Here is a 26,824-nt window from a genome sequence, read left to right as displayed (position 1 = left end):
GCCTTCACCTGTGCCTCGGGGTCCGACCCGTTTCCCGCCGCGCCGCCGCCCCCCCTCCTCCCGCGCGGGTCCGGCGAGTTGGCGCGCACTGCGCCGCGGCCGCACTCATGTGGGCTATTTTGTGCCTGAGTTGTGTGGCGGGCTCCAGGCGGAGGCGAGACGGGGGCCGCATCTCCGCAGGGGGACCCGGGCGGGGGTCCGGTATCCGGCCCGATGCGGGCGCCGGGGCTTCAAACTGCGCCCGGGACGCGGCGATTGGGCGGGATTGGGGCGCTGGTGTGAGCGGTCGGACACACCTCCGCGCTGGGGTCTCGGGCTAAGCGGAGGCTGGCGGTTGCCGGGGCCGGGATGGCCCGGGGTGGGGAGAGCAGAAGTAGGGGGTTCTGACTCGGGTCCAGCAACTGGGGTTGGGGAGGAGGGGGGGTGGGGAAAGAGACGAATGGCATCTCGTCAGGGGGACTTCCTCTTCGGCCACGTTGTCCGGGATGGTGGTGGAAAATCGGCACCGCAGCCCCACTTCTCCAAAGCGCGGGCCTGCGGGGGAGCGATGGGGCTGGGGAGGGAACCGGTCAGCCAATAGCATTCCTCGAACACTAGGTGTCTTCAGCTGGCGCTTTACCGGGACTATCACTCCTGCCTCTGCTCGTCAATCACACTCCTGCCTCTGCTAGTCAGTCAGTGGCTTTTCCTCAGAAGCTCGGGAGCCTTGCCCCAGTCGTCAGGTACCCTAGACCTAGGTCTGTAGAAATGAAATCGAGGGGCAGTGAGTTAAGGCGCCGTCCTGACGCTAACACTAGTACAGTCTTTAATTTCCCTCTCTGGGCGTGTACCTGGGTTGCAGCGTTTCTCTGCAACCCTCTGCCTGCTCGCAGGTGAGCTCCATGAGGTCGGAAACTGCTTTTGATCCTTTGCCCCAGTGCCTGGCACAGAGTAGGCACTCGGTAAATGTTTGTTCACTGAGTGAATAAACTAGGCAAAGGATAGAGGTTGGTGTATTTTGGGGGACTGTGAGTTAGAATTCCTTTCTTCACCAACTAAAACACTGCTAGTCAGTAGTGGAGCAGCATATTCGAAGCTCCGATGGTCCCAGAACATCCCAGAGCCTCCCTCCCGGTTTGGGCTCTCACAGATGGTTGAAATCCTGATGGATGAGATTTATAGAAATGAGCACTAGCACTGTGACTGTGGTTCTGCTCTCCTACCTCACATTTGTATTTGAGAGAGAAGTTGGGGAGCTGGCTGGGACCTCAAACCTCTTGGTCAGTGGGCCTCTCTGGCTCATAACTGCACCCATTGATGTTATTAGATTTCTCCTGTGTACCACACATTGTTGTAAGCATTGGGACTACAGAAGTGAAGAGGCAGACACTGGTCGGCTGCTCAGGGAGCTTGCACTTGAGTGGGGGGGGGAGGGGAGGAAGCAGAAAAATAAGGGAAAAAACAAACAGGAATAATGTCAGATAGTGGTAACTACTATGCAGAAAATTAAAATAAGATGATGTGATAAGTAACTGGGTGGTTTGGTTGGATTGGGAGGTTAGTGTTGGTGTTTCTGAATAGGTGACATTTAAGGTAAAATTTGAATGACGAGAAAGAGCCATCCTTGTGTAGATGAAGTGGCAGAGCATTTCCAGAAGAGAGAAACTGCCAGTGGAAGGGCTTTAAGGCACGAAAGAGCTTGGAGTTTAAGGAGCAGCAAGGCGGGTGTGTCTGGAATGTGGTGAACAAGGGAGAAGGTGGCAGAAGAGGTTACAGACAAGAGAGAGAGCTGAATGGTACAGAGCTTTGTGAGCCAGGGTAAGGAGTGACACAAATGATTTACTTTTTAATTTTTTTTTTGGCGGCTTGCAGGATCTTAGTTCCCCGACCAGGGATCGAACTTGGGCCCCGGCAGTGAAAGCTCTGAGTCCTAACCACTAGACCAGCAGGGAATTACCTGATTTACATTTTCAGAATGGTCTCTCTGCCTGTTCTAGAGTGGGCTGTAGGTGGGCAACTGTAGGGATAGTAGTAGGAGGCTGTTGCAAGCATCATTGATGGCCTGACTGAGGGTGGTAGGTAGCATCGGAGTTGGAGAGAAGTGGTCAGATCCAGGCTTGGTGACTGGGTTGCACTCTGCGAGAGAAGGAAAAGGGTCAGAGTTGACTCCCAGGGCCTTGAGCACCTGAGTGGATGGTGTTTATATTGAGATGGGAAGGCCGGGAGGAGCAGGTTTGGAGTGGGGGAGAGCGTGAGATCTTGTTGTGCTATGTTACATTGAGATGTGAATATATCAATTAGTCAGATGTGTGAATCTGAGCCCAGGAAAGAGAGAGGACTGGAGATATACATTTGGGTATTATAGGTGTTATTCAAGGCCACAGGATTAGATGAAATCACCTAAGAAAAGAGTGTAGACAGAAAAGATGACCTAAGCCTTGGGACAGAGCAGCATTTGGAGATTGGCAAAAGAGAAGGACTGAGAAGGTAGGAGAAAATCCAGGAGAATGAGGGCTCCCAGAAGCCTGAAGGACAAATCCTGAGTGGAACAGGTGGAAGAGAGCACATGGGGTAAGGAAATGGAGTCAGTAAGTATAGGTGGATATTTCAGGTGGTTTTGTTACAGAGTGAAGTTGAGGAACGAGCTGAGAACTGGAGAGGATGTACATTTGGAGGGGGGTGTCTTTTTTTAGAGGGAGATTGTAGAGCGTGTTTTGTTTGGATGGGAATTATCCAGAAGAGATGGAGAAATAGATGATGCAGGAAAGAGATGGGACAATTACTGGAGTAGTGTTTCAGAGAAGGTAGGAGGGAAGGCATCCAGGGCTTAAGTCTCACTGGTCTCAGATGGGAACAGGGCATTTCATCCATTTGTGCAAAGGAAGGGGCTGAGTACCAGAGCTGATGTAAGGAGGTTGATAAGGTTGGTGAGGGGAGAGGTGGGTGTTCCTGTCTGATAGTTTCGGTCATTTTCATGAGGTACTAGGCAAAGTCTTGGGCTGCGGGACTTGAGGGGTGTGTAGAACTCTATAGGCCATAGTCACAGCCTCCCAACCTTCCTGTCTTTTGCTGACTCTTCTATGGTAACTGTGTGTCAAGTCCCTGGTGATCATCTTACAGCAAGCTCTGGCTCCCTACCCCCCAGGGCCTTGGCTGTGTCCTCCCAGGCCTAGGGGAAAGCAGTATGTGACAGTGTCCCCACGCTCAAAGGTGAACTATGTGGGGAAGCTGAGACCCTGTGGCCGCTGATTATATTTCCTACCTCCCGTGACAATTTCTTGAGAGACTTAAGGGTTCGGGAGTAATTGTTCTCCTTTTTCCTACATAAAACATGTTTTGCTTCACTCTGCTTTCTTAGATCTGCTATGAGCATTTCTGAGTGTTCAATTTTTTTTTTTTTTGGTCCTCCTCTAATAGGGCTCAGTTAGAGGGACAAAGCATTGGCACAGCTGCTTTTATTTTCCCCAGTGGATCCTCGGACCAGAGAGCTGTGTGAGGTTTTCAGGATGCATCAGTTGCTCCTGATATTTAGCAGGTGTTTGAATACTTTTCAGAGAAAAATTTCTTGAAGCAGAAAACCTTGAGCTAAGGCAGGTGGATTTTAGTTTTGATTTCTGCACTTTTGGTTCATTTTTGGATTAACTTGGGACAAAACATGGTTCTCCCAATTCTAGACTAGGTGATGCTGATATCTCCTAAGAAGACTTCCTGTACTTTAAAACTTCTTTACTTTCCCATGAGTCTCTTAGCCAGGTAACAAGTTATGATAATAATTGTGGGGCTTCCCCGGTGGCGCAGTGGATGGGAGTCCGCCTGCCGATGCGGGGGACACGGGTTTGTGCCCCGGTCCGAGAGGATCCCACATGCCGCGGAGTGGCTGGGCCCGTGAGCCATGGCTGCTGGGCCTGTGCGTCCAGAGCCTGTGCTCCACAGCGGGAGAGGCCACAACAGTGAGAGGCCCGCGTACCGCAAAAAAAAAAAAAAAAAAAAAAAATTGTGATAATAGTGTCATTAACGGCAACAGCAATAATAGTAGTAGCGATTATATAATAGCTTCATCTTTCTGAGTCCTTGGAGAATGCCAGGAACTGTTTTATAGATATTATCTGACTTAATTCTCACAACAACTTGATGAGGTAGGAACTGTTACTAGTCCCATTTTACCGATGTGGAATCTTGTATAATCCTGGGCATTTGGGCAGCAAAGGGCAGTTGGCTTTCTCCAGTACCTTTTCTTATCTGATCCTTCTAACAGTCCCTAGAAGCAGCAGATCGGGGATTACCCATTTTTCAGATGATGAAACTCAGGTTCACGAGGGTTCAGTAATTTGGCTGAAGTGTTAGAGCTGGGACTAGACCGTAGGTCTTCATGGTCACCATGGTAGTGGTGGTGGCTCCTACCCCAGATCACAGGTGAGAGCCAGCGTTGATACTTGAAGGAGCCTTGTGTGCCACGTGCCACTGCTCCGAGTCAAGCTGACCAGGGCTCATGTGTCTGCACCTCTTCTCTGTTTTGCTGGGGATTGAAGTGCCTTGGAAGGGCAGCAGCCCTGGTGTCCTATGCTGTCTGGTGGTGGTGCGTGTCTCTGATTAGTAAGAAGTGGAAGACATTAATTTTTTTTTTTTTTTGCACCGCGTGGCTATCAGGAACTTAGTTTCCTGACCAGGGATCAAACCCGTGCCCCCTGCAGTTGGAAGCATGGAGTCCTAACCACTGGACCTCCAGGGAATTCCCCATTATTACTTAGTAAAAACAGTTTGGCAGACACAGCCTTTTCAAACATGAAACCCATGAAGGAAAAGTTCTAGAAGAGGCCTTGGGAGCTAGAGTGTTACAGTGGGCTGGGCTTCAGGGTTTCATGAAACCCTGTGGGTTGGGTTCTCCCTACAGCAGGCTTTGAATAGATCTTGAGTCAATAAGGAGGATGAATGGCAGAGAGGAGGGGTCTTGCCTTCTCTGAGACTTTGGTGCCCAGCCCAGCACTGGGCACTGAGTAGGCATTTGGTATTTATTGAAGTAGATCAGGGGTATAGGGGAAACGGGGCAAGGTGAAGGAAGCAAAGCGGCCAGGAGCCACACCTGTCAAGGCTGGTGCCTGGCCCTCAGGCTTCTTGGATGTAGTTGCTTGGTGTCAAGAACAGCACTCAAAGTGGGAACCTGGCCTCCTTTGTCTTCTTCACCTTATAACCTCATGCTCTGCGTCTGGGGAACGGGACATCTGTTGGCCTTTGGACCAGGCCTCCCTCCCTCTCTGGTTGCCAGGCCTTGGTGTCTGCTGTAACTTGGCTCTAGGGTCCTGGTGGGAAACAGCTGATTGCACACGGTCTCTTCTAACTTTAAGTCCCCCTCAGTTTTAGCTTTGGAGCCTTTCAGGCCGTGCTGTATAGGTGCCATTCTCTTTGTGGGTGCTGGAGTAAGGCTTGGAGTAAGGCCGGTTTCCCCTCCCCAGCCCTTTGGATCGCAGCAGATCCTGGGGCAGTACTGGCAACCTGATTTGCAGGACCCTGTGCAAAATGAAAGTAAAGGGTCTCTTGTTCAAAAAAAAAAGTGCCATTAAAGGTATTAAAGTAGGGCTTCCCTGGTGGCGCAGTGGTTAAGAGTCCGCCTGCCGATGCAGGGGACACGGGTTCGAGCCCTGGTTTGGAAAGATCCCACATGCCACGGAGCAACTAAGCCGTGAGCCACAACTACTGAGCCCGCGAGCCTAGAGGCTGTGCTCAGCAACAAGAGAAGCCACCGCGGTGAGAAGCCCGCTTGCCCTAACTAGAGAAAGCCCGCACGCAGCAACGAAGACCCAATGCAGCCAAAAATAAATAAAATAAATAAATTAAAAAAAAAAAGGTATTAAAGTGTAAAGCGCTTTCCTTTCTTCTGCTGGCTTTCCCTCAACTTGTTATGGCATTTCTATTTGCTATTTAATGTCATCCTAAGTTTAAAAGAATTAGAAATTTAAATTATTAGCATAAATCTTATGGTTCATCTGTGAACTGTGGAATATAAAGCTTTAAATGCAAACATCAGGGCATTGACCTCATAGGCTGAATCACCACCATCATGTCTCACTCCGAGACACCACAGGGCGAGAGTGCCAGTGCTCAGGCCCCCTGGACAGGAGTGAGGAGCAGCAGTGCTGGGCAGGGCTTGGTGCTCCAGGGCACTGGGAGTGGGCAGTTAAGGACCCATCTTATGGAGGCAGGGAGTGGAGACCAGGCATGAACCAAGGCTTCAAGCCTCCTTCAGAAGGATTAGTCCTCTGGAATAATGCTGAATATCTAGAGTGTGTGTGTTTTTTTATTCTAAAAACCCATCGTTCAGTCTGCAAGGGAGAGAAGAGGAGTTAGGGAGTGAAGGCTCAACCAGGGGCGACAGAATGTCCAGGTGGGGACCCCAGATGGCCATAGGCACCAGGTGTAGAAGCCTGTGAATACTAGATGGCCCTGGAGGCTGCCCTCTTGAGGTTTAATTAAGCCATCATCCAAGGGACAGTCTTCCAGGGCACCCCAGGAAGAAATCTGTCCTGTCTGCCACATGTTCCTCCCCAGACAAATGTTGAACTTCATGGTAGTGAAATTTGTCTTGTAGCGTGCCAGCCTGCTAATTCGAGTATTTGTCATCTTTCTCATTGAGGTGTTGCTGGGAACAGCAGTCCCAGCAACTTTATTTCAAACCAGAAAGCAGCAGTTCCACAAAGAATTTCTGGGAAACTAGCAGCTTACATCTATTTAGAAGGGAAATTCTGAAACCTCTTGTTGTTGAAGGTTAAGAAAAGGTTCTCCCAGCTTGGCAAGCCTTGGCCTAATCCCACACTTTATATTTCATTTCCTGCTTGTTTTATCAAGGGTGAAAACTGGCTCATGGATTGAAATGTTAGGTTCTGTGCGAAAGGAACAAGAGTGGTGTTGTGTAGAGAGCCGGAGGGAGGACTGAGAGCCATGATTTGTGCCACGGTCTCAAAACCAACCTAGAAAAGATCTGGGAAAACCTCTTTAAGACGAATGGTGGCAAGTTGCTTCTTAAGGCTCTTTTTTTCAGAGAAAGGACAGTGGGTGGGTGGTGAGAATGTGACCCCTGATTTGCATTGCAGTGCGTATGTGAAGACGGTGGGTATAGGTATCATTCTCTTGATATTTACGGGAGTAAATTTTGGGCTTCCTAAATCGAGGACTTTGGGAAAAGGAGCTTATTTAAGAAAGCACTTCATGATGTGAACTATTTGGTGATTTAGTGAGGTGCTTACTCTAGTTTTCTGTGTCTTCAGAAAAGAGCATGGGTTTGAGTCTTTTTTGCTCAGTGTAAGACAGCAGGATCTCAGCAGACTGGCAGGGTGTCTTAAGTAAATACTGGCAGAGGGAAAAGTATGGGGGAATATGGTTCTATTTGTCTGTTGTTTTTAAGTGGCTGTCAAAACATTTATTTCTCGATTTTCACAGCAACGAAGACCCAACGCAGCCAAAAATAAATAAATAAATTAAAGACAAAACCCAAAAAAACCCACTGTATAACCTTGTCCAACAACAGCTATGCTGTTCCAAGGCCATGGGTACCTTGTCCAGGCTGTCGGGACCTGGGGACCAAGGGCCCTGCGTAATGAGGTGTGAAAACGGCTCCTGGTTTGTCTCTTTCCTGGGCATTTAGAGGGCTGCACAGATGTCTGATCCTTAATCTGGGTGGCCACCTGGTTATCGGCTCTGACAGCTGAAGGACAGACATTGTCTGTTGCTGCCTGGGCCACAGATGTCAACAGTAATAATCTCCGTGGTGCTTGATTGTTGAAAAACACGTACGTTCTTTTTAGAAGCAGGTATTTTTATTATTGTCCTCATTTTACAGATCAAGCAAGCATTTGAGGCAGGGGGTGGGAGAAGGGTTAAAAGATCTTTTCAAGGCCAGAGCATCAGTGGAGGAGCTGGGACTTGAACCCAGGTCCTTTTGGCTACAAATTTGTGTACTGTTTCTATCATGGTGCGAGGTGTCTTCTGGCTCCCATTGCGCCTTTCCTTCTGTCCTGAATCCTCCCTTTACAGTCTGTTCCCCCAAAATGGTCCTCTGTACCTTTCCTGATGACCCTGAGGCAGACGCCCCCTTGGGCCTCCCTCAGAAAGTCCCCCGCAGGATAGAAGAATGATGGGCAGGGTAGATGGTTCCCAGGCAGGGCAGTGGGTTGGGTCCCTGGTGCTCTGGGGGAGTAGATCCCCCGACCTCCCCCCAGATGTCAGCTGACCACAGCTTAGGGGCTGATGAGCCTCTTAAGCCTGCTTAGAGCCAGGCTGCCTCTTTCAAGGTTCTGCCAGGAGAGTGTTTCCAGCGTCACAGTCAGTGTTCTCAGGGTTTTTCAGGGGCTTTTCCTGCCAAGGCAGAGCCCTCACCCTCTTGAGGTCTGACGGCGTGAGGTTAGCATATGCATTCTCTTCCAGGGGCTGCTGGCTACCTCCTGTGCCTCCTTGGAACACTGCAGCACGGGGAGGGCTTGGGGGGAGGTGGGCAGTGTGCTCGGGAGATGAAGGGGGCAGAGATCCCATTCCAGCCCTGTGCCTGGGCCCAGGCTGCACAGCCTCTTGTGTTCTCTCCCCTTGGGTGAAGTGAGAGATGAGACTATCTCCGACCCGGGAGGTGTGGAAGCAGAGCAGTATTTTAGGTTAATGCAGTTACCTCTGCAATAAGCCTGTCCTCTCCAAACCGAGTTTGGAGAGGATAGGTTCTGTGTGTGTCCACAGATAGCACCTTGCTGGAGGAGCATTTAACCACAGGCTGACCACAGGCTGGATGGCTTTTGATCCAGGTTTCATCTGGACTCTGATGAACATCTACTATATGCCAGTCTCCCCACTGGGCGATGTGGAGAGGAATGGAGGTCACTGCCCTCCAGCAGTGCCCAGTCCAAGAGAGGAGAGGGATACTGGGTGGTTTCAGTGTGGGTGACTGGGGCTGGCAGCCTGAGGAGGGCGCCCTAGGGAGCTTCAGAGGGTGAGTGTGAGGAAGGCCAGGCAGCTGTGGAGCGGAGTGGTGGGCAGCCCGAGGCAGGAGAGGCCAGTGGAGGAAACGCGAAGGAGCTGGGGCTGAGGGTAGGTGTGTGCCTGTCTGTGTCCTGAAGAGGCTGGCACCGAGTTGAGTAGTAGGAACTTGACCTGGATACTGCACTTGACTAGTAGCTGGGCTTTAGAAGAGTGACGTAATTGGGGATTTTGCCTAGGGGTTCCCCAAATTCTACGTGTGAGGGGTGGTGCTGCGTGGGGGCTACAGAACACAGATTCTGGAGTCCGGGCGCCTGGGGTGAAATCTTGGCTCTGCTGCCAGCTTGGGCAGGTCACTTAAACCTCTCTGTGTCTTCATCTGTAAAATGGGGGCAGTGACTGTACTGCCAACTCAGAACAGTGCCTGGCAAATCGTCCATGGTATAATAACTAGCATTTAACTATTAACCATTGCTGCTCCCATAAAGGGAGCCTCCTCCCGTGGGGAAATGTGGCCCAATCAAAGGAGCTCGTTCTCCTGGGGGAAGTCTCCTGAGATCAGGCTAACAGGAGGCAGAATTGTGCTTTCTTGTTGAGACTTGTCTTTCAAAGGAAGCTGGGCACTAAATGGTTGTTGCTAAATGTCAAAGAAATGATTCCTCGAAGCCCTGTCTGGCTGTGTCCAACCTGAGAGAAAATGAGTATTTTTCTTGTACTTGCGTTTGACACATTTTCCAAATGGGCTGTTTTGATTTCTTCCCCATCCATCCCCTGCTGCCACCACCACCACCACCGGGGAGAGGGTTCCCAGGTGTTAGTATTAGTGTTTGCACTGCCTGGCCGGGCGTCTGAGCTCTTTGTTTTGGAAGCAGTAACCCTGGTATCTGTCTTAAAACACTTGATGAGGGAGCAGGGAGGGTAGACACGAAGTAGAAGCTGTGTTCTGTGCTGAGGCATAACTTCTGGGGGTGGACTGGGAATCAGCGTTATTACAGGCTCCATGGGTGATTCTTACGGACCCTGAAGATGAAAACGTCTTGGAGCTTTAGTTCCCGATCTGTGTGGTGATGGCTGCGCTGCCTTCCTCCCAAGTGTTATATGAGAATTAAACGTGATGGCCCATCTGAAGCTCCCAGCATGCTGTTAGGCACATAGTAGGTGCTTAGGCCTCGTGAGCCCTTTCATTTAGAGAGGACGTCTGTCAGGATTCATTGGATGGAGCTTCGAGAAAGGCCTTGAGAGAGCGTCCGTGGGTACAGCTATCAGTAATGCCCAGCCCGTGACCCCAGTTAGATCCTGGAGAGCCAGGCTCCCTGGGACCTCTGGTTTCCTCCGTGGAGGCTGGGAATATGCTCTCCTCCCCTCTGCCCAGATGATGCTGTCAGCCCCCAAGTTGACAGTATGGCTGGTCTTTTGGGTGACCATTGAGTGGGGACTGTGTCTGCCTGAGGGGTGGGCTAGCCATTACGCATCTCAGAACCCCATGACCACTTAGAGATCCTCCTGAGGGCAGAGGAGGGGCTGGGGTGAGGGGAGGGTTGTTCTGAGTGATTGACATTGATAGCCAGAGCAGGCAAGCAGCCGCAATTAAGTTGAGAAATGGGAATGCTTCTTCTGTGTGGGAGAAGAATAAATGTATCCTGGCAGACAGTCATGATGATGAATCTTAGAGGAGTCTGGTGTTGCAGTCTTTCCTGAGCTGGTCCTGGGGAAGATGGGGTGGGGGCAGGATTGTGACTCAGTGCCGTGAACGGCTCACCAACTCCCTGGGGACAGTGTCAGCCACAGAGTCGCTGTTCAACCAAGTCAGTGTGGGTTTGTTGATCTGACGTTTGGCATGACCCTCTTGACGCTGGCAGGCACACAAGGAGAGAGGCTTGACTGGGGTTAGGAGTAAATTGGGGCTGTAAGTGAAGGGGTGAGGAGGGACACAAAGTCAGTGGTCAGGGTCCCAGGGAGGGCAAATCATTCCCTTGCCTGCCCATGAAAGTGTTTGGAAAGATTTCTCAACACGTTTTGACCTGGGGATTTTAAAAAAATAGACACATGGATGCTGTGAAGCTAAATATCTATACTCCCTGTACCCATTAATGTATTTCTAAGCAGAATTGGCGGTACCTGAAATTACATCCATTTGCCGAGGCTTTGAATAATTACATTCTTTTTTAGCGCTGGTGTGTAGGTGGGAGCTGGAGAGAGCTCGCTCCGCCTCTGCTTCGACTTTTCCCTCCTCACCTGAAAATGCATGGATGTGTTGGTGTGTTTGGCACCATATGGTTTCTAAAACTCTGGGCGGGTGATATTAGTTCTTTGGGGGAGGGAAGAATAATTGGCTTCCTAGCCTGTGAATGGATAGATAATTTAAATTAGAATCCAAAACACACTCTTTTTATTTCAAAAACTCCATGTGTCTGAGGAGCACACTGAGTTAAGATATAATAATTGTGTTGTGCAGTGACCTTGCTGGGCCTTTTGACTTTGCTCCTCGGGGCAGGGAGGACCTGGTTGGTGCTGGACTGCCTCCTTGAGCTCGTGGAAGGGTTTGAGAATTCTTTTTTTCTTTAAGGCCTTTTTTGGATTTTCCTTGGTTTTTGGGTGCAGTAAGCTGAGTGCTGGGGCAGGGGGACTGTCACAGTGAGAAGCCGGTTGCTTTTGTTGAGTCCTCATTTACTTGTTTGTTGTATAAATGTTTATCTAGTGCACACTGTGCGCTGTTCTAGGGGCTTAACAGATGTGGGCTCATATAACCCTCGTACCAACCCTATGAGGCAGATCCTGTTATGATCCTCACTTTATAGATGAGGGAGGTTACGGAACTCTCGGAACAGGTGTTAGGTGGCAGGGGTGGGATCAACCCCAACTGTCCTTATTTGGGGTCCTCATGGTCCCTTTGTGCCCTGCTTAGCCTGTCTCCACCACATTCCATGGTGGGCCGTGCTGTGGAGACTGGCTCCATTTTGTTTCAGGGAAAAGCTCTAGCTTCACACACGTCACTGAGGGACTGTGGCCGGGGAGAGAGAGGCAACAATGTGGTCTGAGCTGTTGGCCTAGGACTCAACTGGGAGCAAACCGTGTCAGGCCTTCTGTTGCGTCAGCTCCTGGACAGAGCCCTGGCTGGTCTGGTAGGAATTATCCCCACCCTGCCCTAACACACGGTACATCCAATTGTAGAGAGCCCCCTGGACTTTGCAGTGGTCCCTCCCAGAGGGGGTGTGCCTGGAAATGGCTCTTACAGACTCTGTCCAGAGGACCATATCCTGAGCTCATAGATTGGCTGAGGCAGGCCCCCAGGTCTTCACCATCTTTCTCTGCCCAGAGTGCCAGTGATAGAGGAAAGCCACGGGCTGGTTAGGTTCCCCTGCTCCCTGAGCCGCTCCTCCTCTCCTCTCTTGCAGGAGCATGGGGTCTAGGAGAGGAAACAGATCCTTTTAACCAAAAGCCTTTCCTTTGGACCTGACTCCTTTTAGGGATGGACACCTCCCTCCCCTAGTCCCACCCAAAGTGGAAAGAAGATTTTGAAAATCAACTCCTCTTCATAGTGAAAAGGTTTGGCCTTTTGAGGAGAGTTAGCATGAAAACCTCACATCTAGTACTTTCCTGCAGCCTCTGGGTTATTGCTCAGGCCCCTGTCCTCGGACATTCTTAGTGGGAGGAGAGGGAGGCAGTCTGTGGGCTGAAGCGGGGAGAAGGTGGCTGGCTTTTCTGTCCCCATAGTCGCCTCAGGGTTATTGTAAGGGGGGTGGTGATGGGAGCACTGGCCACCTGGGGGAGGGAGCAGAAATGTCCTCGGCTCACAAGCAGAGCCTCTGGGCAGGGCAATCTCACTGGGTTCTGACAGATCCACAACGGACCCATGCTTGTGTGACGTGAGAAAAGGACCTGGTAGCTCGGCCTACTTCCCGCCGCAGATTGATACCTCCCCCTCCCCCCTCCCCCTGAACCCTGCCCCTCTGAACCTTTCTGGATCTGGATGTGGCCTCAGGCCTATTCCCCTCCCAGCCCTGGCTGCACCTGCCTGCGGTGTTGTTAGCAGGTGGGATAGGTGGAGGGACCACCTCCCTGAGTGCTGATGCTTCCATTTGGACTTAGGCTCACATTCAGTTCAGCTGTTCCACTCCAGGCTTCAGATAGGGCAGCTCTGGGGTTGTGGGCGAGCGCACAGGCAGCCCAACTTTGTGGCCACGTCGTTTTATTTAACCTCTAAATAAAATGGGGCAAGCGCTGGCATCTGCCCCATGGGCTTTTTGCAGTGGTTGCATGAGAATAATACATGTAAAGTACTCAATCCCCAGAACATATTAGAGTTCGATCAATTTTAGCAAGTATTTCCATTAACAGTGGGTATTTTGTCTTTTTTTCTGTAGTGGCTGCACTGGTCCAAGCGTATTTGGGCGATTCCTTGACTTACATCCCGCAGGGGCTCTTGTCTTGTGATATACACAGAGGGTACCTGTGGGTACTGCTTAGCTCAGATTCTCAGTTATGGGCATTTTCTCATAGAGGGCATTGAACAGCTTGATGTATTTTGCCCAAGGGGTTAAAAATGGCCCACTCTACTTGCTGGTTTTAACCATAGCTGCACCCTAATTATGACCGTGGCTGTTACAGCTTATGGGTTTAGGCAGTTCAGATATAGTTGCAGCAAAGGTTGGGTCTGACCCGGACCCTGGCTTGCTTCCCCAGGGCAAGGGGAAAAACAGCTCCTGTGATAATGGAAAAATGGAGAGGGGAGGCAAGATTCAGTTTAGTATTTCTGTGTCCACTTTTGCTGTGTGCTTGGCACCATGCTTGTTGTACTCTGGGGGATATCAGGGAGCTGGCGAAACAAGATGTCCACACAGTTTCAGGCCATAGGATGGTCAGGTGGTGTGTGATTAAGTGTCAGGTAAGTAGTACAGGTACAGCATGGAGAGGAGCGTCCAGGAGGAAATAATTCAGTAGCTGGATGAGTCAGGGAAGACTGAGGGGTCTTATGAGCTGGACTGGGTGGGGATGAGGGGAGGAGTGGGTGCCTCAGGCAGGGGGACCAGCGTTCATTATTGGGGGGGGCGGTCCCTTCATTTAGCAGACCTTTACTGAGCTCTCAGTGTGTGCCAAGCACCAGCCTGGGCACTGTGGATACCAAAATGGGTAAAGCAGAGTAGAGAAAACAGTTCTGGGAGGCAGAAAGGCCCAGTGGTTGGGAGCATGGTCTAGCACAAGATTGTCTGGGTTTGAATCCCAGCCCTACCACTTACTAGCTTGTGGATCCTGAGCAAATTATGTAATATGGTGGGGCTTCCCCGGTGGCACAGTGGTTAAGAATCCGCCTGCCAATGCAGGGGACACGGGTTCGAGCCCTGGTCTGGGAAGATCCCACATGCCGCGGAGCAACCGGACCCATGCGCCACAACTACTGAGCCTGTGCTCTAGAGCCTGCAAGCCACAACTACTGAAGCCTGTGTGCCACAGCTACTGAAGCTCATGCGCCTAGAGCCCGTGCTCCGCAACAAGAGAAGCCACCGCAACGAGAGGCCCGCGCACCGCAACGAAGAGTGGCCCCCGCTCTCAGCAACTAGAGAAAACCCGCGTGCAGCAGCGAAGACCCAATGTAGCCAAAAATTAAATAAATGAATAAATAAATTTATTTAAAAAATTATGTAATATGGAGCCTCAGTTTCTTCCTCTGTGAAATGGGGATAATAATAATTGTGGTGGAGATTAAATGAATTAACATTAAGTACTCAGAATAGTCTTGAATGAAGTACTCTTTTTTATAAATTTATTTTAATTAATTTATTTAGTTTTGGCTGCATTGGGTCTTCGTTGCTGTGCGCGGGCTTCTCTAGTTGTGGTGAGTGGGGGCTACTCTTTGTTGCAGTGTGCGGGCTTCTCATTGCAGTGGCTTCTCGTTGCGGAGCACGGGCTCTAAGCGTGAGGGCTTCAGTAGTTGTGGCTGGCGGGCTCTAGAGCGCAAGCTCAGAAGTTGTGGCGCATGGGCTTAGTTGCTCCGTGGCATGTGGGATATTCCCGGACCAGGGCTCTAACCCGTGTTCCCTGCGTTGGCAGGTGGATTCTTAACCATTGCGCCAGCAGGGAAGTCCCTTGAATAAAGTACTCTTGAGTGTTCAATATTATTATCACTAGAATATGAGCTCCATGAGGGCAGGCATTTTCTCTGTTGTGTTCACTGGTATATCGCTGGCTCTCAGGAGGTATCTGGTACATGGTAGGCATTCAGTTAAGGAATCAAAGTGCCATTGGTGTCCTCAAGGAGCTTAGGAGCCTGTTCTCTGGTGGGGACACAGACGTCAACACCTAGAGGATACTGTGCAAATGACTTGATAAAGGAAGCATGGGGATTAGAGGGGCACATAGAGGGGTGGCCAGGGAAGGCTTCCTGGGGGGGTGGGAGGAGCCTGAGCTGGACCTTGGAAAACAAGCAGGAATTTGTTGGGTGGTGAAAGAGAGTTTGGATGTTCAAGGGAGAGGAAGCAGCATGGGCAGAGCTAGGTGAGAACATGGCATGTTCAAGGACATTGAGAGAGGAAGGAGGCTGCAGGAAGGGCTGCTTAGAGGAGCTGGGGCTTCATCGTGAGGGTGGTGTGGATCTGGGCTTAAGGAGGGGTGTGACGGAGCCCCCGGGGTTGTGAGGGAGGAAGGTGAGATATCCTGGGTGTGCTGGTCACTCTCCCAAACTCTGGCTCAGGAGTCCAGAGAGGTGGGGCTGGAGGAAGTAGGTTGAAGCCTGCAAGACATCCCACCTGGCAGGTGAGGGCTTGGCCTCCAGAGGAGGAGACGCTGGGAAACCCACACCACTGCCTGGCAGCACTCCTGCCTTAAAATAGAAAGAGATGGAGATAAAGAGTGAGTGGTGGTGTGAGTGTCCAAGTGGTGACCTAGTTAAAACCTGACCCCCTGGAAGTGCGAGAGCCACCCTCACCCTCGCTCAAACGCCGGGGCCTTCTAAGGGACAGCTGCCAAGGGCGGCCTTGCCCTCCTTACCTCGTCCCTCCTCAGCCTGTGCTGTGTGCAGAAGTCCTGTCGCCAGGTGGCCTCGGCCCCATCCCACCGACAGAGGAAGTCCGGTTCGCAGGCCCGTGTGCTTCTGGGAGAGGGTACGGGGGCTGAGAGTAAGAGAAGTAAGGGGATGAAAATAGGTTAGTGGACTCAGGTTAATGGGACTAAATGTAACTCCAAATGAAGAAGACTTGGAGGAAAAACTCTTCATATTTAGGCTTTTGTTCTCCACAGTGCATCATAATTCTTCACAGACTTAACTATCTGACAGACAGTAATACCCTTTACTCCCTCGTTCCTGCTCCCTCCCAACTTCCTTAAATCCCACCCAGAGACAGTAGAAAAGAGGAAAATGGAGGCGGCTTTCACTTTTCTCTTAGGCCCTCTGCCTCATTTTTCTTTGGTCCGTCCTGATTTCTCTGAGGCCTTCAGGACTTATTTCTGTGGTTGATGATTTATATGCAGGATCTGCTGAAGGTCCTTGCGCAGGACTTTTAAACTTTAACTGAGGTTGTGGGTATGATGGAAATTGTGTGGAAATGACATTGCAGGCATGTGAGGTGGAACCGTCTAACCGTGGCCCCTGGTGTTGTTTTTCGGGTCTGCAGTCCTGAGTCAGGAGCGTGCCCCAGGCTTGTTTCTGTAACCACAGAACAACCACTTCTTCGGCACCTACTGTGTGCTCACTGGTCCTTCATCTGAACGGCTCTGGGAGGTCCGTGCCACCAGCAGGGAGAACCTCCAGATCTGAGAGAGCAAAAGCTGCCATGGATGACCCACAGGTGCTGGCTGTTTCTGGTGGATTGGAGCCCGAGGCCACGTTTAAAATTGCTGGGAACTTTGATCCTGTAGGAATGGGCTCCCGGTACTCAGAGCCTGACGGGAATGTGGCACGAGGGAGTGCGAGCCAAGGAAGTTGGATCACCTCAAACCACCTAAGGGTTCCCATCTCACACAGAGAATCCAGGGTCCTCACAGTGACCCTCGAGGCCCTGTGTCATTTGCTCCCCCCCGAACCCCATCACCTCATTTCCTCCTGTTCTCCCTGACACTCTGCTCCAGCCACGGTGGCCTCCTTGCTGTTCCTCAAACACGTGAGCACAACCAGCTGTAGGGCCTTTGCACTCACTGTTCCCTCTGTCTGGGATGTTTTCCTTCAGATATTCCCACAGCCTACTGCTCCCTCACTTTTTTCAAGTCTCTGCTCAGGTGTCACCCCTTCAAGGTGGCCTTTCTTTTTTTTTTTTTATTTATTTTATTTTTGGTTGCATTGGGTCTTCGTTGCTGTGCACAGGCTTTCTCTAGTTGTGTCGAGCGGCGGCTACTCTTCGTTACGGTGTGTGGGCTTCTTACAGTGGTGGCTTCTCTGGTTGTGGAGCACAGGCTCTAGGCGCGTGGGCTTCAGTAGTTGTGGCTCGCAGCCTCAGTAGTTGCGTTTCCCGGGCTCTAGAGTGCAGGCTCAGTAGTTGTGGCTCACGGGCTTAGTTGGTCCACGGCACGTGGGATCTTTCCGTAACAGGGATCGAAACTGTGTCCTCCGCATTGGCAGGCGGATTCTTAACCACTGTGCCAAGGTGGCCTTTCTTGACTCCTCTCCCCCAGCACAATCTATTTCCCTAACCCTACTTTCTTTTTTTCTTTTTTTAGAATTCTCAACTCGACCCAGACATATTACAATTTTAACTTGTTTAGTTGCCTCCCACTAGAATTTTTTTTAACATCTTTATTGGAGTATAATTGCTTTACAATGGTGTGTTAGTTTCTGCTGTATAACAAAGTGAATCAGCTATACATATACATCTATCCCCATATCTCCTCCCTCTTGCGTCTCCCTCCCACCCTCCCTATCCCACCCCTCTAGGTGGTCACAAAACACCCAGCCGATCTCCCTGTGCTATACGGCTGCTTCTGTTTTACATTTGGTAGTGTGTATATGTCCATGCCAATCTCTCACTCCGTCCCAGCTTACCCTTCCCCCTCCCCTTGTCCTCAAGTCCATTCTCCACATCTGCGTCTTTATTCCTGTCCTGCCCCTAGGTTCTTCAGAACCTTTTTTTTAGATTCTATATATATGTGTTAGCATACGGTATTTGTTTTTCTCTTTCTGACTTACTTCACTCTGTATGACAGACTCTGGGTCCACCCACCTCACTACAAATAACTCAATTTTGTTTCTTTTTATGGCTGAGTAATATTCCATTGTACATATGTGCCACATCTTCTTTATCCATTCATCTGTCGATGGACACTTAGGTTGCTTCCATGTCCTGGCTATTGTAAATAGAGCTGCAATGAGCATTGTGGTACATGACTCCTTTGAATTATGGTTTTATTAGGGTATATGCCTAGTAGTCCCACTAGAATTTGACGTCTGTGATGACACAGAATAGTGCCTGTTTTGTTCAAGGCTGTACCTCTAGTGCCTAGAATAGTGGTTGGAACAAGTAGGTGTTCAGAAGATAGTTTTTTTAGCTTGCTGAGGTATGATTGACAAAATTGTATATATTTAAGATGTGTTACTTGGCATTTTGATATACGTGCACATTGTGAAATGATCACGACAATCGAGGTAGTTAACACATGCATCACTTCACATGGTTACTTTTTCTTGTGTGTGTGGTGAGAGAAAATAAGCGTTGGATGAATTTATTAAATGGTTCACTGAACTCTGTGGTAGTCTTTCCTTGGGACTCTGCCTGAGAAGCCCGTCAGCCACTGAGTGGTGCCTCCCTGCTATGGCCTGAGAGGCACAGGCCTTGGGTGCTCTGTCTTGGGTGTCCCCAGAGACAGTGTGGGGACCACATGGCGTCCTTATTTGTCTCCATGCTGGCTTCCAGTCGCCCCTTCTGGGGAATCATCTGAAAATAGACATTTTCTATCATGCCTGTCCACATTGACCACGGGGAATTAAAATGGGTTGGCTTACCAACTAACCATGAGGGGTATTTGAATGCCCTTTGAGTTCTCAAAGCCATACAAATACTTATGGTGGCCGGAGGAGATGGTGTCCATCTCTCGACGTTCTCCCTGCAGAGTTGGAGCTGAGCTATGCCCAGGAAAACAGTCTGATTCAGGGCTCAGGATGTAATAGACTGGAAGGAAAGAAGCCGAGGTTCAGTGAACACCTGTTGTTTGTAGCACGTGGTCGCAATGGTGATTTCACTCTTAACCATGTTCCAACCTCGAGGTTGATGATTGAGTGCTTGATGATGGATGGGGGAAATTGAGGTTGATGATGGATGGGGGAAATTAAGGCTCAGAAGTGATGTAATCAAGGCTCTCACTGACTCCAGAGCCTTGGGAATAACTAGGAAAGACTCTAAAGGGGAACTCACAACCAGGCTGTAAAAAACTGTTAGTATGTGAGTCACAGGGACAGTGTGGCATTAAGCAGTGGCACAGATGGAGAGACAGGAATGCTCTATCAGGTGTGGCTTGGATGGTTTTAAGACAGCCTGTTGAATATGAACAGATATTTTTTTCTCCCATTATTAATTACCTGAGAATAGGGAGAAGATATTTTTAATGAACCCCAGCAATCTGGGTCTGGAGAAACCCTGGCACCAGCCTTCTCCCCACATAGGACCTGTGCATCCTGGGGTCACCAGGGACCATCCCAAACAATGCCCATATGAGTACATGCAGCTCAGCCTGGCTCTGGGAGCAGCTTAGAGCAAACCTCACCAGTCTTTGAGATTTTGTGGTTGGGAAGGCAGAACTTTGTTATATCCTGGGTAGGGGAGGAGCCTGAGGAAAGAATGGGGACTGTGCAATGGGCTTCCCTGTTTTAGGGGGAGTGGGAAGTGCTGGCATGATTCAGTATCTTAAAGCCCTTATGAAATAAATGCTTCTTGCTACCCAGCCCATTGCTGGTGAGATTAGAGAAAGGGCCTGTCTTCTTGATATTAGTTCAGTTAATTTGTTCATGTAATCATTTGTTTATCAGCATTTATTAGCTCCTACTCTGCACCAGGTGGCACCATGCCAGATTCTGGGGCTACAAAGACAAAGATGTCGTCAAGGAATTTACAGTCCAGTGCAGGGAGAAAGACAAACCAAGGATGATATTCAGCATGGAAAGGCCGTGGGACAAAGAAAACAGGGTGAGGCTGGAGCATGGTGACCAAGGCCACAAAGCTTTGGGTTGGCAGGCTTGGTTTGACCTAACCAGTTACTTGACCTTGGGCAAGATCTTGTTCTTGGCTAGGTGCTTACATACTTTATCTTATTTATTCCTAAAATCGGACTGCTGAGGTAAAAATATTCCTCCATTTTGTAGCTGAGGAAATTGAAATTTGGAGGGGGTGAGTAATTTGTCTGGGTCACTTAGTAAATAAGTGGCAGGACCAGGATTCCAACCCAGGTCTGACTCCAAAGTTCGCGCGCTTTCTGCTCTATCCAGCTGAGGAGAATGAGTTTCGTCCATGCCCCAGCACAGCCAGGGTCCTCTTGGAGATGCAGCTCTAGGCCAAGGGGTTTATTGACCGTGGACTCCATAGGAGTCTACGGGATGATGTGACCAGCCAGGATGCTAATTTTGTTTTAGCCTGCATTAATGGAAGTATAGTGCTCATGACATGGGAGATGGTGGTGCTGCCCTGCTTGGGGGAGATCACAGACGGAGTATTGGGGTCCCTTCTGAGATCACCCTTTTAAGAGGGATGTGACTAGATTAAGCCCTTCTGGCTGTGATGGGCACTGGAAACCTTGTCTCCTGAAGAACATCTTCAGGAACTGGGGGTGTTTCATGTGGGGAAGAGGAAACCCACAGGAAAATGGGGGCTGGCTGCAAATATCTGAAGGGCTGTCACGTAGAAGAGTTTTATTCTCTGGGAAAGCTACAGAGAAAGGTTTTGGCTCCAGGTTTATAACAGAACCTTCTAACGTATCTCAGAATGTAGTGAGATACTGTCGCCAGAGGTAATCAAGCACAGATGGAAGCAGTGGAGAGTATGGACTAAATGCCCTCTATCATTCCTCTGCCCAGAGCCCCTGACTGTGGCTGTGTCTCTGCTGTTCTGGGTATGGGTCCTGGAGGGGGTACAGAAGGGAAGGGTTTAGATTGTATCTCTCCCAAACCCAGATCTCCTCAGAAGACTCCAGGGTTGTATGTGCCTCCAGGGGTGGTGGAGCAAACACAGGGTTAGAATCAGAATTAGAAGACCTGGGTTTGAACCTTGGCTCATACCCTTATGACTGTGTGACCTTGAACATGCATTTGCTCTCTGTAAAGGGGATCATGTCAGGCCCTCACCTGTTGGCCTTTTATCAGGTAGTGAGTGAGAAAATGCTTTGTCAAGGAGAGAGGGTTCAAACACTGGTTGTTAATGGGTGCAGCTCTGGTCACCAGGAGTGTAATCAACTTCAAGGAGCTTGGCCGTTCCGTGTCTGGGAAACTTCACGCAGTGGTGATCGAGGACTTGTTAGGTGAGGTGCTTTGGAGAACTGACTCCAGGTTTGTGCGGAGCCCTGTGAAATATTTTGTGATAAAGTGAATTCCCTATCACTAGCGATAAGCAAGAGAGTCCCCTGCCTTCAAGACCCGTGAGTGGAGGCAGAAGGAGAGACTGGGATGGGTGTTGAGAAAGGCGAGATCCAGGAAGCCTTCATAGAGGAAGTGACATGTGAGTAGGGCCTAGACAAAGATTTCATTATGCAGGGAAGGGGGCAAGGGCCTGGAGGAGTCAAAGGCGTGTGTGGGGTATAAATGACATGGAGGGAGAGAATCAGATGCTGGGGTAGCTAGGGAGTCTCCGTATTGGGGTGGGGTGTTGCCTGCCAGCTGGAAGACTCTTCCCTTCCTGGCAATAGAGCACGAAGCTGTCTTGTGGTTGAAAGGGATCCGGGTTTACTGCAGTTTGCTGGTGGAACGTGGGGCAGGAAGAGGCAGGGTGAGAACTTTTGGGGAGGCTGTTTTACATTCTTTTCATTTCTCAGATGAAGGTAAAACCCAGATGGGAAGAGGGTTTCCTAGCAGGTTTAGGGTGAGCTGAGGTTAGAACCAACGCCTGACACCTCCTCCAAGTTTTCACCTTACTCCATGGATGAGTCGGCCCATTTGCCATTTTTCCTGGTTCTGCCTCCTGGCAGGCTATTCCTCTCAAGAAGGTAAAGGAGGGGAAAGCAAAGTTGTATTTACCAAAGAGGCTGGTTGGGCAGGTCTCCTTGCTGAGGCCAGAGTCTTAGGTCAAGGTCAATTGAGCTGGCTCCTGGTGGGTGGAGTCAGGCCCTGGCCGGCCCCCAGCTGGGGGACTTTTGGTTGGGGCTGACCACTGGTAGGGACTGAGGTTTTTCCAAGGCATTGCCCCTGAGAACAGTGGGCTGGAAAGATTACAGCCCACACATTCTTTCTCAGGAGATTAGGGCCGTGGGAGATTATGGGATACACCGGAGGCTGTAGGGAGGCCTGTAAATTTCCCATTTGGGGCAATTAATTTGACGGATTGTGAAACAGCTCACTACTTCCTCTCCCCCTCCCTGGGCTGGAATGGGCAGTCAGACTGGCCGGAGAACGTCCTGAGAATGCTCTCCCCGGATTCCCGCACTGCCTGCTTGGGCCCCTTGTTAAAACCTTTCTTGGGGGCAGGGGCTGGGCATGTCCTTTTCCTGCCTCCCCTCTGGTACAAGGAAGAGCGCACAGTAGGTGCTTTATAAAGTACCATACAGAGCTGGTATTTATCTATTAGAGCCTTTCTAGGATGCTGTTAGGGGTGGGATGGGCTGGGGCCCATGGTGGCAGCTCGGTTTATAGATGGGGAAGCTGAGCTCCAGGGGTGAGGTTACCTGTCCAAGGTCACTCAGGTCATTGGTGATAGTTGGGACTGCAGCCAGGTTTCTCCACTCTTGGGCCAGGGTGTCTTCCCAGTTCTCGTGTGTTCAAAGTGCAAGTGAAATGAATCGTGGGCTTTTTTTCTGGTTTCTCTCCCTGACTTCCTCCTTGCCCCCAGCCAGTCACAGGGGTCCCTGCTTTGGTTTGTGTACAGGATGTGACATGGTTCTGCTCCCATCTCCCCCGGGCAGTTTTGCAGCATTCCTATGAGGGCTGTGATGGGGCTGCCCTTCTCCCGCATGCTCACGGTGTTTTGTGGCTCATTTTGACCATCTGCCTCCCCAGTGGGGTCTGGCACCTGTGGTTGGTGAAGGTTCCTGCACAGTGCCTTGCTCTGGTGCCTTCTGAGGGCCCTGCCGTCACCAGCTCAAACTTGGACTAGTGCAGTTGGTCCTGAATGGTTGTCCTGCTTTGGTCCTGTCCTCTCTCCAGGGGCCCAAAGACCTCATCCTAACGTGCCTCCCGATCAGGGCCTTCCAAGGTGTTCTTAACTTGGGGCTTCTATATATGTGATCCGTGTCCTGTCGGATCACAGTGTTCGCCTTGGCCTGAGCACAACCCAACAGCATCGTAGTGTTTGTAGCACTTTCTTCCTTCTGTGCCTTTGCTTTTGCAGTTCCCAGCACCAGCAATGCCCCCTTTCCATCCAGGTAACTCCTATGCATCCTTAAGACTCACATTCCCTCAGGAAACCTTCCCTGACCCGCCTCCACTGAGGCTTTGTGACATCCCTTTTTTGGTGCTTTCATTCATTTATTCAACAAGTATGTCATGAGAAGTTTTTATGAGCCTGCAGTGTTATAAGTGCTGGGGAGTACAGCAGTGAACGAAGCAAAGGTGTGTGTGCTCATGGAGCTTATATCCCAGCATCCTCTCCTGCTACCTATCACCTTAGTTTACACTAATGTTTCTCTGTCTCCACATTAACCTGTGAGTTCTCCTCATGTTTTATTCATTCGTCTCTGTATTCTTAGCACTCAGCACAGTGTCTGTCAAAGAAAACCTTAAAAGTTAATGTTGAATAAATGAGGGAATGAGCAGGCTTCCCACTTCCCTCTCCCTTCTAACCTGCCCATATCTACTTATGTGCAGCCCTGCCACCGCCTGCCGCACTCTTCCCCCTCACACTTCTGGCACTGTATGTGCTGCTCACGTGACTGTCCTGCTTCATATTACTTTTTGTGTCGACATCTCTCTCCTTCACCTGGTTATAGATTTCTTCAAGGCAAGGTCCAATTCTATTTCAACTTTTATGTACTTCTGCCCTTTCTCATATCCAGTAAAATGAAGAGCAGTATGTGAAGCGGTGCATAAAGAAATAAAAGTATAAGGATGGACCCAGGGCCTCGAAGTGGGTTGATTTATTGACAGATGTCTGGTGGGCACCTGTGTGCCAGCCCTGGGCCAGGTGCTGGGCATTCCTAGGTGGGTGGGGCAGAGGCATCTGCCGTGAGGAGCCCAGACGGAGGAAAATATAGACAGGGTGAGGAGGTGCCCAGTCTGCTGGCACCCAGAATATTTGTGGTGTAGGATGCCCAGACACTTCTTTTGGTCAAAGAAGATGGCATCACAGAGTTAAGGAGGGTGTCAGACCCTCCTTTTTTTTTTTTTTTTTTTAAGTATTGTTGACTTATAATGTGTTAGTTTCTGGTATACAGCAAAGTGATTCATTTATACATATATATATTCTTTTCCATTATGGCTTATCACAAGATATTGAATATAGTTCCCTGTGCTATACAGTAGGACCTTGTTGTTTATCCATTCTGTATATAATAGTTTCCATCTGCTAATCCCAAACTCCCAGTCCATTCCTCCCCAACCCTTTCTCCCCCTTGACAACAAGTCTGTTCTCTTTGTCTGGGGGTCTGTTTCTGTTTCAAAGATAAGTTCATTTGTGTCATATTTTAGATTCCACATATAAGTGATATCATATGGTATTTATCTTTCTCTTTCTGACTTACTTCACTTAGTATGGTACTGTCTAGGTCCATCCATGTTGTTACACATGGCATTATTTCATTCTATATGGCCGAGTAGTATTCCATTGTATATATATATATACACCACATCTTCTTTATCTATTCATCTGTCAATGGACGTTTAGGTTGTTTCCTTGAGACAGGACTGGTTTTTAATCCCATCTTGTCCCTTGCTGACTGTTTGACCTTGGACCAGTGAGTCCACTTTTTTGAGCTTCTGTTTCCACATCTGTAATACAGCTAGTAAGAATACCTACCTTGTAGGAGCGTTCATTCATTCATGAGCGTCTCTCCTCCCTCTCTCCACCTCCAAAATCTCAGGCCTTTATGGAGAGGTCTTGGGACGCTGATGTGGTCTCTGATGCAGTTTATCCACTCACCCCATACAGAGATCCCTTCAGCAGCAGTGCTGATCAAATTGCCTCTGATGGATTCCTTTGAATAACAGGAAGAGCCTGCTACCTGACCAAGCAGCCCCTCCTTTCATTGTCACATCCTCACTGTTAGAAAGTTCCCTTTTAGGTTGAGTTGAAATCTTCTATGTCCTGACTTCCCTCATTGCTTTTAGTTCTGAAATACAGGGAGTTAGTTGTATTCTCTCTCACCCCTTTTATCCCTTACCCCTCGCTTCCTCCCAATTAGGAAAAAGTTTACTAGTGTCCCAAGAGGCTCTTTGTAGTTCTTGCTCTATTACTCAGAGTAATCGGCTAGTTGGGAAGGTGAAGGAAAGCTTTGTAGAGTACATGATGTTGGAGTGGGGTCCTGAGGGGGAGGAGTTAGCCAGATGAGGAAGGGGAGAAAAGCCTGTAGGCAGGAGGTAAAGCAGTGTCTTCTAATAGTATGTAGAGTCCAGGAACTCTAGGTAGTTCGTATCACAGGAGCAATAGGGAGTGTGTGTGGGGTGGGGTGGGGTGGGGGGGGGAGCGGGGATCATAAGGGAGATGAAGCCTGAGAGGTAGGCCAGAGCCAGAGCGTGAAGGGCCACCTGTGACCTGCCAAGGGTCACAAACCTGAAGTCAGAGGGCTACCTAGGAGAATGGGTTTTAAAAATGGGTTTACTGGGGGGGGCCAGGTAGCACAGGTTTCACATTCTCCTAGAACTGATGAATGGGTTTCTGAGTACCTCAAACTCTCTTTCTTGCTCTTGTCTGGAGTTACCGATTAAACCTGTCCTTGGGACCTCTGTAGAGCAGAGCGGGGACAAGTCAGCACCTTGAATGTGCCAGTCACCCTTGACATCATGCTTATGAGCTCAACGCACTGGGTGAGCCTGGCTTCAGGCCCTTGCCTCTGGAGCGCCTTACCTGGGTTGGGGTGGAGGCTGGGACACTGTAACCATGGCCAGCGGCCGGCCTCAGCTTGCCTCTGTCCCAGAGTTGGCTGGACACACAGCCCTGTCTCTGCCCTGCAGGGTTTCTCTTTATGCAGGGAGCCTGCATGAATAGCGCCTGGACTCCGAGCCCTTGGCCCAACATTCCAGATTCTTCGGGCATAAAGATTTTTTGAAGGGGCCTGGGACCCTTCCAGGGAGGTTTATGCCCCACACAGATGGCTGTTTGTGTCTGATTTTTATATATTCCCAAAGGTACTTTCTGAGCATCCTGGGGGAGGCCTGTCTCTCTCAGCCTGGCTGGCTCACTGGGAATCTTCTGGCAGACCCGCCGCGCACAGGCGGCATAAGGAGTGTCCTCCCACCACCGTCTGTCCTTCCCCGGGGTCTTGGATGCTGAAGGTCCAAGGGTGGAGTGGGGTTTTTTGTTTTGTTTTTAAATAGGGGCAACGTGGGTAAACAGAGTGGTGTTTCTGGTGCTGTCTGAGGGCCAGGACCCCGCATTCCGGTTCCATGACGACAGCCTGTTCCGTTGCCGCGTGTGGGCTGTGGGCAGCAGCAGCTTAGACAGGAACAATGGAGGCTCTGTTGAGATGCTGCTGCTGAGCTCGGGCAGAATGCATTTTAATTGAACACTTTCCACCCTGAAATCTAGGGGATCTGGTGGCCCACTCCTCTTCATTCCTTCATTTTCTCTTTGTGGCTCAAGAGCCAACTTATTGCAGCTCCTTTTTTCCCCTCTAATATTACCAG

At 50.0% G+C, this 26,824-nt stretch overlaps 1 protein-coding gene and 1 long non-coding RNA gene across 2 annotated transcripts in view; one reads left to right on the top strand and one right to left on the bottom strand.

Annotated features, from left to right (window-relative positions):
• PLEKHA7 (pleckstrin homology domain containing A7) overlaps positions 1 to 26,824 on the top strand; it is a 224,989-nt gene that overhangs the window by 481 nt on the left and 197,684 nt on the right. The gene's annotated exons all lie outside the window — the stretch shown is intronic.
• LOC141279367 (uncharacterized) lies at positions 711 to 26,077 on the bottom strand. Its single transcript, XR_012333472.1, has 3 exons — positions 26,046 to 26,077; positions 15,916 to 16,037; positions 711 to 739 (listed from the first exon to the last, which is right to left on the bottom strand). It is a non-coding gene; the product is annotated as an uncharacterized lncRNA (long non-coding RNA).

This window comes from Tursiops truncatus, chromosome 8, assembly GCF_011762595.2.
Source record: "Tursiops truncatus isolate mTurTru1 chromosome 8, mTurTru1.mat.Y, whole genome shotgun sequence".
Taxonomy (NCBI): domain Eukaryota; kingdom Metazoa; phylum Chordata; class Mammalia; order Artiodactyla; family Delphinidae; genus Tursiops; species Tursiops truncatus.
Note: the sequence above shows the minus strand (reverse complement) of the source record. Positions and strands in the feature narration are given on the sequence as shown.